The sequence below is a fragment of the Leptonychotes weddellii genome, chromosome 2, assembly GCF_054177405.1.
Source record: "Leptonychotes weddellii isolate Sample4059 chromosome 2, ASM5417740v2, whole genome shotgun sequence".
In the NCBI taxonomy this organism is placed as follows: domain Eukaryota; kingdom Metazoa; phylum Chordata; class Mammalia; order Carnivora; family Phocidae; genus Leptonychotes; species Leptonychotes weddellii.
The window spans coordinates 119,130,834-119,145,274 of record NC_138370.1 but is presented as its reverse complement, the minus strand read 5'-3'; the positions used below and the strand labels follow the sequence as shown (position 1 = coordinate 119,145,274).

The 14,441-nt window shown below is 41.4% G+C and overlaps 1 protein-coding gene across 4 annotated transcripts in view; it reads right to left on the bottom strand.

The window, feature by feature from the left end:
* RASGEF1B (RasGEF domain family member 1B) overlaps positions 1 to 14,441 on the bottom strand; it is a 520,818-nt gene that overhangs the window by 29,958 nt on the left and 476,419 nt on the right. The window contains exons 1-2 of one of the 4 annotated variants that reach the window (XM_031019299.2): positions 8,960 to 9,101; positions 8,272 to 8,388 (exon numbers count right to left, since the gene is read on the bottom strand). The exons of 2 other annotated variants lie outside the window; for them this stretch is intronic. The gene's annotated coding sequence lies outside the window, so the exon portion shown is untranslated. Of the gene's footprint in view, positions 1 to 8,271; positions 8,389 to 8,959; positions 9,114 to 14,441 lie in introns of those variants that run through there. One more of the 4 variants, XM_006748291.3, reaches the window with a different exon arrangement.

Below are 14,441 nucleotides of genomic sequence, written 5' to 3'. Positions count from 1 at the left end.
AAAGAAAGAAAGAAAGAAAGAAAATCCCCTCCAACCAAGCACCAAAGAAAATACTGCAAATAGCAATGGAAACCAAACTGAGGTAAATGAATTGGGGTTATAGCTTATTACACCTACAAATCCATTTTAAGAAGAGGGTATGTCACAGGTCATTTTCTGCCTTCTAATCAGCCCTAATTTCTATTGCTCATCAGCTGATTTCATTCTCCTATGATCCATCTTGACTGTTGAACTTGCACATAGCAACAATCAACTGCTGAGATCTGAGTCACTCCAAGAGACTCCAGCCCCTTATTTACGCACGTTGGTCGTATCTTTCCGATGTTGCCTTATACTCACGACAGCATCTTTCCCATTCCTTAGGCCCTCTCCCTCCCTCCCCATTCTGTTACTATGAGATCCTTTGTGCAAGGGAAAGGTCTCTACATTCCACCTTCCTTTACTTCTCTGATTCCCCTTCAAGGCCGCTCACCTGAGAAATGCCTAGATGCAGGGCACGGAAGGCTCTGAGAAGATCAGCAGCTCCCGTCTGTGTAAAGTTTACTGCCTACAAATGCCTTTTGGGATTCTTAGAGCTACCCTGTTTGGCAGACATCCTCTCATTGTTTGGAATGCATAAGCTGAGGTTCAGAAAACCTGTCGTAACTGACTGGGGTTACACAGCAGATAAGGGACAGATAGGACAGTGTTTCAAACCTCGATCTTCAGGTTCCAGGGTCCAAATTTATTATACTACATCATGTTGTACTACAAATGGACTTCCTTGAACCTGTAATATTTCACCATAAAATGAAAAGTCTGTCAGTCTATCCCAAATTGTAGGCTATCAGAACAATTTATATGCTTTATATGTTTTACGTAAGTCATTGCTCCAAAGATGCACTAGTGACACTAATTACTCTTACAAAGAAGCAATACTCCCACGATAACAGAAGTATTTACGCTACTGACCTTTGCAATCAAGGCACAGTCCCATCTAGACAGAGATTTCGGATTTTAACATATACTTCTTTACATTTTAGTATCTTTGTAATTGGCATGCATATAGTGCTAAAAAGGCATGTGTGACAGTCTTTTCTGTCCTTAGCAATATGAAAAAAAAGAGCATCTTACAATGGATGGCATCTCAGATTCAATTAAATAGAGTAATATTTGCTTGTGTTTACTTTATAGATTTCCAGTAAAAAATTCTTACTGAGACAAATGACCAAAATAAAGATCATGGATCAGAGTATTCATCACCCATTTCTGGACAATCTCTAACAAGTGGCCAGTCTAGCCATTTTCTAGAAAGATCAACTGCCTTGTGTAAGAAATGCATTTGACAAACAAGGGGAGGTGAGCAGTATGGTACAGAAAGTACTGTCTTTGAAGTGTACCTTAAATACCTAAGAAGATAAACATAGTAGTTTTTTTCTTTCAAGTATCTTCCCTGTTATTACCCACATCAAGAACTATTGTTTGTTCAGTATTACTCAGATTTGTCATCCAAGACTTGAATTCTCTTGCTTCAGTTCTGGAGTTGAAAACAAGGCTCAGAAGATTAAGTATTAGCTTGGTTCTTGTTTTAAAAAACAGAGAAAATATCCAAGTACTGGACACGAGAATCCAGAACAGCATTTATCCCCAGGCGCTATTAATGCCAGGAATCATTTGCTAATGATTTCTGTAGTAGAAGAAGGGCAAAGGGTGAGGCTGCTCTTATCCCAGAAATCCCATTTATTTATTTGTTTTCATCTCAGGGTAGTTCTGATTTCTTATCTGTAGCTAACCTTCTTTTACAGCTCCCACAATTAATATTATCTGTCTCTAGGGTCCTTTAAACTCTCAATCCACTCCCCTCCACCCTTTCCAATATAATCTCAAAACCAACTTCTCCACTGTCCACCACCCTTCCTTAGCGCAGATTTTGCCCAATCCAATAGACCTATCGGCTAACCAAAAATCTTGTTCAGGAAAACCTGACTTTTCCAAAATTAGAATGTGCGACAGCATTTGGGTAAATGCTGGCATTAACTTACTATTAAGTAAACTTCAAAGCAGTTAATTCCTTTGGGAAAAAAAAGAGATTTATATGAGATACTTGAAAAAAAAAAAAACTGCTGACTTTATTCAAATCATTACCAATAAGATAAGGCAGAGGACAGGCTCACCTCGCAAGCAATTCTCACCTTAAAATCATTTCCTGGGAAACAATATATTCAATGTGGCCAGTGGCTCTTAACTTTTCGGGAGATCACAAACCTCTCCCCACACTGCCCTGAGAGAAATGTACCAACAAGTTTGCATATACCCTCAGAGAGTTCAGACCCCAGTTTAAGAAACATTATGTGCAGACCTGTACAGAGCCTAGATATGATTTATCTAATCATCTTCAAAGAAGAAGAACGTGGCGGTTCTGAAGGGAAGCTTGGTCTAGCACATCCAAGCCTGGCTCCTTAGAAATCAAGGAATACTTGTATCCTCCGGTAGTGCCAATCAAATGGAGCTAAAGAGGCTTTTAAAATGATACTACTTTTGGTTTGGGTAGAGATATTTAAACAGGTATTCCCCGCCCCAAAATTGAGATGGCACTTTGGGGTGGGGAAAGATGCGATGAGACAGTGGGAAACAGACTTTGGGTTTTAAAAAAATGAACCAGGCTAAAAGAAAGCTTAGAGCCATGAAATTAGCATACAGATCACAGGTTCTGTTGGAAAACTTCCCAAAAGGAAGTAAAAGATAGATCCAACTCAGGTGTACGAGATGAATGTTTTTTCTTAAAATTAACTTGGTAAGCTGAAAAGTTGGTTGACAGACTAGATACGTTACAAGGGCAGCTAATTCAGTCACGAAGATATATCATGTTCTTCCAAGGACTCTGAAAAAGTTCAGCCTGACATTGATCCAGAAGCAAGGAGGCAAGGTCTGGGTGATTTAAGGGATGAATGGATTTGAAAGGCATGCCTAATGGTTTCAAACCAACGAAAGCACCAGATGAAAAGCTGCCTTTTTCTAAACAGCAGACTGTGTTTGAATTAGCGACTGCTTTTGCACAATGTTATTTATGATGAGGCAGGTGCACCAGGATAAGGTGGTTTCAGGTGACATTTCAAATTGGAAAAGAGGTTGAGGAAAAGACGGGTGTGGGAACTAAATCCAAAGCTATCCTTCAACATCTGCTGTAGGTGCTTTGTAAATCTCTACCAGAATGTCAAGTCAGCATTTCCTTTACACTTAAGAGAATGAGCTAGAAAAAGTAGGACTCAAAAAAAAAAAAAAAAAAAGCATGGGGAGCTTTCGATCCATATTTCATCATAGAGTACTTTGGTGAAATATTTAACAAATCCAATGCCTTTATATTGATCACTATCTTTTCGTTTCTGTTCAAGTGCTGGGCATGTGTCCCAATTTAAAAAAACAAACCCACTGAAGTAGAGGAAGGCCTCCCTATCACAGCTGAACTTTGAAAGTATATTTGTTTAGTGAGGAGAGGCTTAATTTAATATCCTGGAATTACCGGTTTCCCCATTCCCATCTAGATTCCAAAGGAACTTTGCACTTTGGTGAGATGCACCTTCTTCCTTTTCTCATTTGAGGTTCCAGAAAGCTGAATGAGAAAGATTCACATATTTCAGCTTTACTCCAGCTGGTTTTCTCAAGCACTTCTAGCCTCCTTTTGGCACCACTGGATCTCAGAATACAAGGATGGACTGCACGCTCATAGAGGGTAACGAACTATGGATTTGACTCAGGGTGAAAGTAAAAGTCACGTTTCTGACACTATCTAAAACACGGCTTCTTTTGAGCTTGAAAATGTCTAGAAGATTATCTTCTCACATTTTCCTGAGCCAGGGAAAGTCCTAAAGGCAGAGATTTCTAGCAACAGCTCTGGAAACTCTAGAAACGCTACACTTCTGCTGACCTCCTTGAGAAAAGAGGTACAGTTCCTGTGAGTACAAATGATGCAGAGTAGACAACTCTAAATCAACTCACTTCTTTGGCACGTGAACAGAAAGGAACTCACTCCCAGATAGGTACATTCTTTGGAACTGAGCCCCAAGTGCTTAGTAAATTTCATACTCAAGGAGGGAAAAGTGAGTATTTTTTATTAAAGAAGGTCTTATTTCTCTCCATAACAGTGAAATTGGTGGTATTATTTACCGATGTTACAGGCTTTCATTAAAAAAAAAAAAAAAAGAACTTGCATTTTTCTTGATTTACCCTGGATGCTACTTAAGAAATCTTTACTGATTCCTAACTGATGGAGGAAGAGGATTGTGACTCAAATAATTACTATCTTTGGTTTCCTTGGAAGAAATTAAAGCTTTAAAAAATGTGTCATCTTTTGTCTTGGAGATATCTTGTTAGCAGTTTATTTATTAAAACACAAAACAACATTTCACTACATGGCAACTCTAAATGGGCCTGGAAAGTGATTTAAAACTTTTCTACAAGATAAATCTTTACTGCGTGGGAACAGATCACAGAACACTTTGATATTCTTTATGCATTGTTTTGAATCTACAACTTCCATGTAGTTCCTGAGCTGAACAGTAGATGGCTCCACGTTCCTGGTCTGTGAAAAGATTGGTGCTTTCCAGCTTTAACAGCAGGTACTGGTTTAGAAATGTAGGACAACTGGAGTTCTGGGTGAAAAAAACCTAAGAAATTGGTGTTTGTGATCTTGGCATATTATTGAGCTTCGGAAAGTGGCACTGTTCGTGCTGTACAGTTGAAAACAAATACTGGCTGAAAAAGTCAGTCGGTCTTATTTTGTAGGTCTTAGGTGCCCAAATACAATGAGAATTAATTATTTCATTTTCCCAGGGGGACAAAAGTGATCTTCTGGACAATCAAAATCATCCTGATCTAATTACATGCTGTCAAAAAGAACTTTGAACTTTCTGGAATATTGGAAATGGTCCTCTTCTACACTGTCCAGTCAGTCGCTATTAGCTGCAAGTAGCTATTAAGCACTTAAAATGTGGCTGGCGCAACTAAGACAATTCTTAATTTTGTTTAATTTAAACATAAGTTTAAATATCCTCATGTGCCTAGTGGCTACCATACTGGATGGCACAGATATAAGGTGTTGGATCATCTATAGATAGCTCTCAAGCCAAATTATAGAATATCATATGGGGAGCATCCTTTACTAAAAGGGTTTGTTTTTCTAAACCCAATTAATTTCAGCAGGAAAATGATCTGATACTTAGTGAGGACATTTAGTAAACAAGCAGAATTTTCTATTTACATTTTATTATGTAACATGGTTCCTAGGATAATTTTATTTTTTGGCTGCAAGTCCTTGAAAAACTATGCTTATTCCTCCCCCTCCATTCTTCTCTTTTTGATAAATAGAATGATCCTGGCGGTCTGTAAAGTGTTTTCCTTCCCTACAAGGCTAATTTGTATTTTCCCTGTGTGAAACTGATTTTCATACGAGGGCTTCCTAATAAAATTTGAATCAAATGAATGACTTCTAGATATAGACATACCTTGAAATGGAATAGTAAATATATAAACCTAAGGAAAAAACCTAGGTCAGAGGCCGGTTAAAAATTTCATAAATGGTGGGATGCCCGGGTGGCTCAGTCAGTTAAGCATCTGACTCTCTTGGTTTCGGCTCAGGTCATGATCTCAGGGTCATGAGATATAGCCCTGCATCAGACTCCGTGCTCAGCGGGGAGTCTGCTTGAGAGTCTCTCCCGCTCCCTCTGCCCCTCACGCTTGGGCTCTGGCTCTCAAATAAATAAATAAAATCTTTTTTAAAAATTTCATAAACGGTAACACTGACTTAAGTCAAAAAAAATTTCTGACTCAACTTTCTTGATAATTAGTATTTTTTAATACACTTATAGGAGAAAAACAAAAGCAAAAAGGAGGTCAAGAAAATATTAAATCTCTACATAGTTGTTATCAATACAAAGAAACTTCACTCTCTTCTTTTCATTTCCCTACACCCAGAAAGTAGCTGAACATCTAATTGCAGACACTTCATCTTTCATCTTCCACCTCAACTAGGGTACAAATGCATGAAGGGATAATATAGCAAAATCAAGCAGTTGTCACAGAACTAAAAGGGACTCATAGATCGTCTAGTTCAACACCCGACCAACTTTATAGATATTGCAGGTAGAGGGAGAGAACAAACAGCTTGTGAGGGCCCCAGGACTCATCTCCCTAATCCCCGGGCAGAAATCTGTCCAGAGCACTAGGCTACAATATCTGTTATTTTAAGATAATCAAGGGCTGTATAGATCTATTTTTTTTTTTAGTAGGTTTAATTGGAGAACCAAAAAAAGGATAACTGTAGTTCTAGAAAAGTGAAGGGGGTGAGGAGGCAACACCTAAATTCAACCACGAACATCAAAAATGCCACAAATCTTAAGCAGTATTTTCAACAGTACAATTTGTCTCTTTAAGATTTCACAATACGTTATAATGTCTTTTCCATTTATTATTTGTGGCATCAGAATCAAGATTCTCAATCCCTGCTTCAGGAATTCCAAATTCTTCTCTAAGTAAGGGGGAATACCTTCTTTTCCCCACCTCCTGTCTCAGGGAGACTTGCTGGGGCCATCCAAATTGCTTCTCCAAAGTCCACTTCTTCCAGGTAGCCTTTGGAGATTGCTAATCTTGATTCCCTCATTTCCTGTGCCACTATTGGGTACCTTACCCTGTATAGACACTCACCCAGCTTCTCCCCTTCATTTCTTTTTCCTAGATAGGAGTTATTTAATTGTTATTTTTTTGAAAGGGTCTATTGTACTTTATTAGCCGGTGGTTAATTTTAGATTATCAGAATGTAGTGTTACTAATAATATAAGAAATATGTATTATGATAAATAATACATTTTTAGAAACATTAAGTAATATAGACCTAAGACTATATTAGATTAGATGCTAAGCTGGGGTAAAAAAGAAAACAATTGTAAATGCTTTCTGGTGATTTTCTATTCCAAAAGGCAGTGTGATCTCAGGTATCAGGTGTGGTAATAGAGAAAATGTCTTGTGGACCACATAAAATGGAGCAAGCCTGAGAGTGAACCATGGGAGAAATAAATTCTAAGAATTTAACACTCCATTAGACAACTGGAAAGTACAAGGCCAGTATGCTTAGTCGCCAGAAATGTTGCCACCTCCAGGAAAACAAAGGATTGACCGACATGTAGTGGAATAATGCCAACAAGAAACTTGCTAGTCAGTAGCTGATCTTCTCATCTTTGCCAGAAAATCTGCTTAAAGGAATAATACAGCAATGCTTGTGAACCCTGATTTCTGTCAAAAGTGGCCCAACAACTGTCCCCCCAAAATTAAAATAACCACTAATGATAGGATCTAACAAGCTGCCATTCTTTTATTCTGTTATGAAAATCTCAACCAGCCAAAAAATTTTATTTGTATTTCTTTTTGAAAATCAATTCTATATTTACCCCAAACCTCACCGGATCAGCTATATTCCTCCCAAATCTCCAATGAGGCATACACTCTGGTTAATTGTAACCTCCTTGTTTCTTAGCATAGGTTTTATCACAGTGGTCCAACTATGCTTTAAATTGAGACATAGCTATCACATGCCAAGCTCTGGCTGCTGTCTTCAAGAGGAAAGAATAATTATTCAACCCATCTGAGTCTGACTGTACCAGACATTATTCAAGAGTGCAACACCCTGATCCCTAGACTCTTCCCCTTTATGCACCCAGTTCAGAGACCCTCCCTCGGCCTTTGGAGATCATCCAGGGCTAAATATAGATCTACGCACGCCAGCAGTTCCTGGCCGCTGTCACATGGTGCTGCTGACGATGGACTCCTTGGAGACATGCTGGGCCCAAACACACATACACAAATTTGTGTGCATATTCATCTATACCCACCGAATTCATTGGCAAAGATGGGCACCTCCACATTCACAAGAGAACGGCGCGCCCTAGAGATCTCCTCCTGCTATTTACATCACTTGGACCACCCTCTGCACTGTCAGAGGACTTAGCTACCTTGCTTTAGCCTGAACTGCGTCAATTCGATTGGGGTAAGGTGCGAAACAATACTCAAACAATGCTCAAGTGGTACGCGGATGCGGACACACACACACACACGCACAGGTGTGTACACACCAGACCCCCCCACCCCCCCACCCCCGTCTCCCCCTTTGCTCTTGTACAGCACTGAAGTTGTTCCCACAGTTCCCCTAGAACGTGGAGCTTTTCTTATGCTGGCTGCCGCAAGCCTCCTAGGTACTTCGGCTGACGTTATTATAATCTAGCCAGGTGTCTCGAGGCGACTCACCTGAGCTCGGGCAAAACCAGGAGACTCGGTGTGTCCCAAATTCGCCAGGTGAACGGAGGGATGAACAACTATCGCCTCGTCAGTGGCAAGCACATGACTTCTGTTTCCTGTCCTTTCCTAAGAATCAGAGCTTAGATTATAGGGCACCCACACCAAAAATAAACAATCCTCCCCCCCACCCCCAACACACACGAAACTAGCCAAGTAGTAGAAGGAAACAGCCTAGCAGCGCGCTGGAAAGGAGATGAAAGGATGAACGCGACTAGAACTCAGACAAATCCTCAAAAACTACCAAGATTTCAAGCATAAGGCCTGGCTGCGGGATCGGGGCGAGAGCAGCAAAGCAAAACGCAAGCTTGTCCCTGCCCGGGCCCCAGCGGCTCGACCCCGCACCTGTTGGCACCGGGTCCGCTCCCGGGGCAGCCCCAGGCGCCCTCGGCGGCCAGGCAGGGGACTCCCTCGGTCTCTAGCTTTTGCCAGGTGCTTTGTGCCAGAGAGCATTTGGTCGCCCCGATTCTCCCGCCTCTTCGAGGCGCACCCGGCAGCTGGGGCGCCTGAGAGCCAGGCTTGCTCGGAGCGCAGCTCCCGGGCCGACCGTCTGGGAGAGCGCAGAGGGCAGCACGGCCGCACATTCCCGCTGCCAGGCTCCGGTCCCTCCGGGAGAACGCCTGGCCAGGGAACAACCCACCTGCAGATGGACCCCGGGTCCTCGGCTCCCCGCTGTTTGCCGCGCACCCACAAGCGCGACCAGAGAACAGGGAGCTAAAGCGCGCGCGAAGAGGCGAAAAAAAAAAAAAAATCCGCCCGACCAGTCGGGTGCCTTGTTTATACTGAAACTACGGCCTCAGCCGCGGCGCACACCCCCTTCGCTCCGAGTGCCCGCCTCCCGCCGCCAGCCCCGCCCTGCCCCGGCAGGCGCGAGCCAATCGCGGCGCAGCTCACCGCCCACGCCGCCACCGCCTCCGGTGCCCGGGACCCGCCCACGCGTCGCAGGGCGCCCGGGACTCCGGCCCCGCCACCGTCGCCCGGGTGCCCTCCCACGCTGCGGAGGCCGGCCGAGCCCGGCGCAGCGGTGTTTACCTGAGTGGGTTCGGCCCGCTCAGATGGCGTGCGTTTCTTTCTGAGTCCGCCTGCCCGGGGCTGTTTGTGAAGTCATGTGTATGTGTGTGTGTGTATGTGTGTGTGTTCATTTACCTGTGTACTACCTGTAAATACCGGCCCGACTCGTTATACAGTATCTATTAACATAATTATGAGCTAAAGGTTACTGGCCATGTACTTTCAGAAGAGAGCTGAGAGAAACCACAAGAACATTTGCTTAGCAAATATTTACGCAGAGCCCGACGGCTAGACATTGTGCAAAACGCTGAGGGCATGCTCTAGGCAAAAGTAGGCAGGTCGCTGCTATTCTGAAGCTTACAGCCCGTCTGGTGGAGGACAAACGTTAAGCAAATGGTCACCCAAACAAAGTATAAAATTGCGGCTCTTACAAGTTCCACGAAGGAAGGGAATCTGTGCTGTGAAATATGACTCTGGAGGCAAGGCGGGGAGGCCAGTCCTCAGTAAAGGCTGTGTTGTCATGGTAACCACATACTCTATCATTGGATACTTGATAACTATTTTAGAAAAAAGACAAAAACCTCAATACTTCACCTTGTACAAATAAAAGAGACTGAAGGGAAGAAACGATGGAAACAAGGGAAGAAAGGGACGCATGGAAAGAAAAAAATTGAAGCATCCGGAGACTCTCTTGCTAGCTACATGACCTTGAGTAAGTAAAGTAGCTTTTCTGAGCTTCAGTTTTCCCATATATAAAAAACAACACTATTCATACCTGTCTTAGAGGACTATAATTAGGATTACTGAGCTAGAGGAACCCTTTTTGTCCTGGCTCCATCCTCCTTCTTTCCCTCCTCCTTCCTAGCCCGGAAATGGTCATCTTCAAGTTCACCTTGCCTATTCTTAGCTGATTCTTCCCCTCATTTTCTTCATCTGTGCCTCCTTTCACTTCTCTTCCTCTAATTATACTCTTTCCTTTTCTCCTGCAAATGGATATCTCCAACTCAGTAAATCACTCAGCCTCTCTGCAGTTTAAAGGAGAAACCATGCAGCCCAAAAGGCTTGGTGGGAGTCCGCCATTCAGAGAGGCACCGAGGTTCAGGCTGCCCAGCCTAGCTGTTGCGGTTGCGCTGGTTGTTTCGTCTTTCAAGCTCAGTTTTCCATCCTGGTTCTGTAACAAACAAGCCATCTGAGGTTGTGCAAGCCACGTGCAATACTGAGGTTCCTGAGTCTGTAGCAATTAATTAAAAGGGTTGGAGTAAACCAGGATTTCTTAGTGGAAATGTTTAGCATATCCTTTATAACCTCTGGGTACACCCACCCACCACCCCAGAAGATTTTGCCCTGTTTTACTTTCTTAAGTGTTTTCTCACCGAAACAAAAGATGTTTATTTTAGATTCTCAAAATACAAAATGGACACAGTGATAGCATTGATTTAATGTTTTACCAAACCACGTTCCTGTTCCCCATTCTGGTGGATCCCTTACGGCCCCTTCCAGCTCCCTGTATGAGAGGTGATACATATGGGGACAGCTCCAGAGCTGGGTGGCCCAAATTTTGATCCTGTCCTATGGCTTAGCCAGTTATCAAACCTTTCAAGAGACCCTGGGCCCCAGTTTGCTCATATGAAAACAGCAGTCATAGTTTATAAAAGTAACTTCTTCACAGCATATTGAGAAGATCCATTAAAAGAGTTAATAAATGAAGTGGGTTTGGAGCAATGTCCCTCAGAGTAGCCTTCCCTGACCCCCTCTCCACAGCGTCCTTCCCTCCTTTCATTGTTGTTTCCTCTATAGGATTTACCACCATTTAACATATTGTATATTTTACTTATTGCTCTCTCCCCTTGCTAGACTATAAGCTCCAAAACAGCAGGGTTTGTTGTTGTCATTGTAGTTGTTGATTTCCTGCTGTATTTCCAGTGTCTAGAACAGTGTCTAACACAATAGGCACTCGATAAATATGTATTGGCTGACTTAATTAATGCCTAGTAAATGGTAAGTACTCCATAAAAGCTGTGATGATTAGGTATCAATTATTCTCTATCATGAAAAGATATTTCTTCGGTGTTCTGCTTCCCATAGTTTCTTTCTGGTCTTTTGACTCCATTGGCTCAATTTTTATCCCTATAGATGTTGGTAAGCTCTATAAAACCAGTCACATTGATGCAAATAAAGCCCTGCTGAGTAGGATACTCAATAAATAGCCACTTATATGGAGCTTCAAGTATATGGCAGGCCCTGTGCTAAACATATTTTTCTCTTATTTTCCTCTTGGACTTCAAGTGCACAAAATTAGAGCAATCATCATGACTAATCCATGTCTAACACTCTTTTTAAAATTTTATTATTTTAATATATTTATTTTATATTATTAGTCTCTTTCATTTCCCCTCTAAAGTTCTAGTTTTCACCATTCCAAAGGCACTTACTCTTCCACAATGTATTTAGTGTGTTTTCCAATCCGCCTTTCATGCACAATGATGGTATTGTTTTATGTGAGTACCACATGAGTAATTTACCTAAATGTTATTGTACAATCCATCTGATTCTGTTTCTCAATGTGTTCCCTCCAACTTTTGACTTTGCTCATCTATCCATGTTGATATATGTTGATGTTGTTCACTCCTTTTACCTTCTGTTGAGTATTTCACTGTATTGGTGTTCCTTTTTTTACTTACATTATCTTTGATACTTGACAAAACTCTGAGAGATAGGTACTATTTTCTCCACTTCTGAGATGAAGGAATGATGCTTAGGAAGGTAAGTAACTTGCCACGGCCATATAGCTGAAGAAGCCATAAATTAAACCTGTGTCTCTCTGATTCCAGTGCTCTGGTCTTTCTACTCTATAAAATGGATTTAATTACTGACTGTAAGATTTATGAAATAATGTCTGAAAAAATATACCATTAATTTGACTCATTTTACATGTCTAAGATATTGTTGTTAAAACTAGTAGATATATGTATTTAAGCTAGAGTTGTTTTCATTGGAAAGCAATGTTTATTATTTGTCCAAGACACAAGTTCAATATTAATTTGTGATTTATGATTTTCTTTTTTTTAAGGATTTATTTTTTTATTTGAGAGAGAGAGAGAAAGAGCAGGGGGAGGAGCAAAGGGTGAAAAACTCAAGCAGACTCTGCACTGAGCATGGAGCCCAACGCAGGGCTCGATCTCAGGACCCTGAGATCATGACCTGGGCCAAAATCAAAAGTCAGATGCTCAACTGACTGAGCCACACAGGAGCCCCGGTTTAAGATTTTCTTAAAACACTTGAACTTTAAATGAAAATCTCACAAAGCATAACTGCCTTCAAATATGTAAAATTTGCCCTGTGAAAGACGAATGAGGCCCCAGAGCACAAAATAGGACTAAAGAGAGAAAAGAATAAGGGAACGGATCACAGCTTCAGTGTAAGAAAAACATTAAAGATATCCAAGGTGGAATAGCAGCCTTTTTCAGCATTGAATTCCCTCTCTCTGGATCTTAAAAGGCCTTGTGAAATGGCCAAGTAACTCTCCAAAACACTTTGACATTTTCTCTTTCATTTATTTTCTCAGTGTCACTCTGGAATATGGAGATGAACAGTTTAAGCATAAGGCATTTTAGTCCAAGTTTATACAGGTAAGAAAACATAGGCACCAATCACCCTACTTAATCAACAGTTAATCTAGACCACAACCATGGTCTTCTCACTTTCAAATCCAAGGAAGACAAACTGACTAAGTATGATGTACATTGCCTGTCTTGTATTTTAACAAAAGATTCATGAGAATTTTATAAAGCAAAAACACGAAGAATGACCAAATGCAATTTTGAGAAAATCGCTTAACAGTTCCTAAGCAAGGTCTGTTAATATGAAATAGAGCTATTCCACTTCTGGCCCCACCCCTTTTACATGGGATGAGGAAATACTATGGTGATATGGCTAAGTCAAGACAAAAATATTTTGGAGCCACAGGACTCATTTTATTGGGATCCCCTCTCTTTGGACTCTTTCCCACAGGGCTGCAATGGTTATGTTGATTACTGTGCAAGATGTTGGACGGGCCAGTTAGATCAGCCCAGCTCTAGACCGTAGAGAAAACTCCTTGTCTTCCCCTTGCTATTCAGTGGGCTTCTCCTGGGCTTCCCTTTCCTTAGCACCTGAGAGCCTAGAGTGAAAGGCCGAAGGAGGCTGCTTGGCATGCTTTGGTGCCATGCCCTCTTCCTGCTTCTACCCTGAATGAAAGGAATTCTGTCTATGGGCCAACCTAGCTCACTAGGGGACCACACTAGAATTTCATAGTAATGAAAAGTGTGTATGTGTTTGGCATTGACCTGTGTACCTGCATTTCCCTGGAACCTGAGGGAAGGATGATGAAGGCCGGACATGAAGATTTAGATATTGAAGATCTTGAGTCCCTGCCCAACTGCATGAACACTTTTATAGCCCTGCCATTTAGAAGGAATTTTTGTGATGAAACACATGCTTGGGTCAGTCTTGGAATGATCATCTCAATAGTAATTCCCAACATTTATTATAGTTTACAATGTTTTTTCACAGCCACTATCTCATTTAGGGAGAGCATTGGGTCTGTGAGGGTCATTTAATCCTGACAGTTTCATTACAGAGGCATATATTTCTCTTTCCTGGGATCACTAAAAATATTACAGATAGTTATTCATTTAAACTTGCTAAGAAGATACTCCTAAGGACAAAGGAACTGACTAAAAAAGATAACTCCAGGGAAGTCTCTTCCACAGACCCATGTGATTCTCTATCACCGCCACTTTTTATCTCTCAGACCTTAAGTTGTACAAAAGAATGTAATGACCCCATGGGAAATTCCACAACAGATATAGTAGGTTTTCAAAATCCCCCAGGGAGATGTAAAAAATTAATGGATCTCGTTTATGCTAGATAAGAACTGCTGAAAGGCAAAGTTATTATTTTTCACCAGCATTACTGTTTCACTCATTTGCCAATTCTTATTTACTCATACAAAGTAATTATTTGTAATATCCTCAGGAGGGATATTGATATTGAGAAATAATATAACTTGGCCTGATCATAAGGTTATGAGACAATCTCATCATCTTCATTGGTTATATATTGCATAGTGA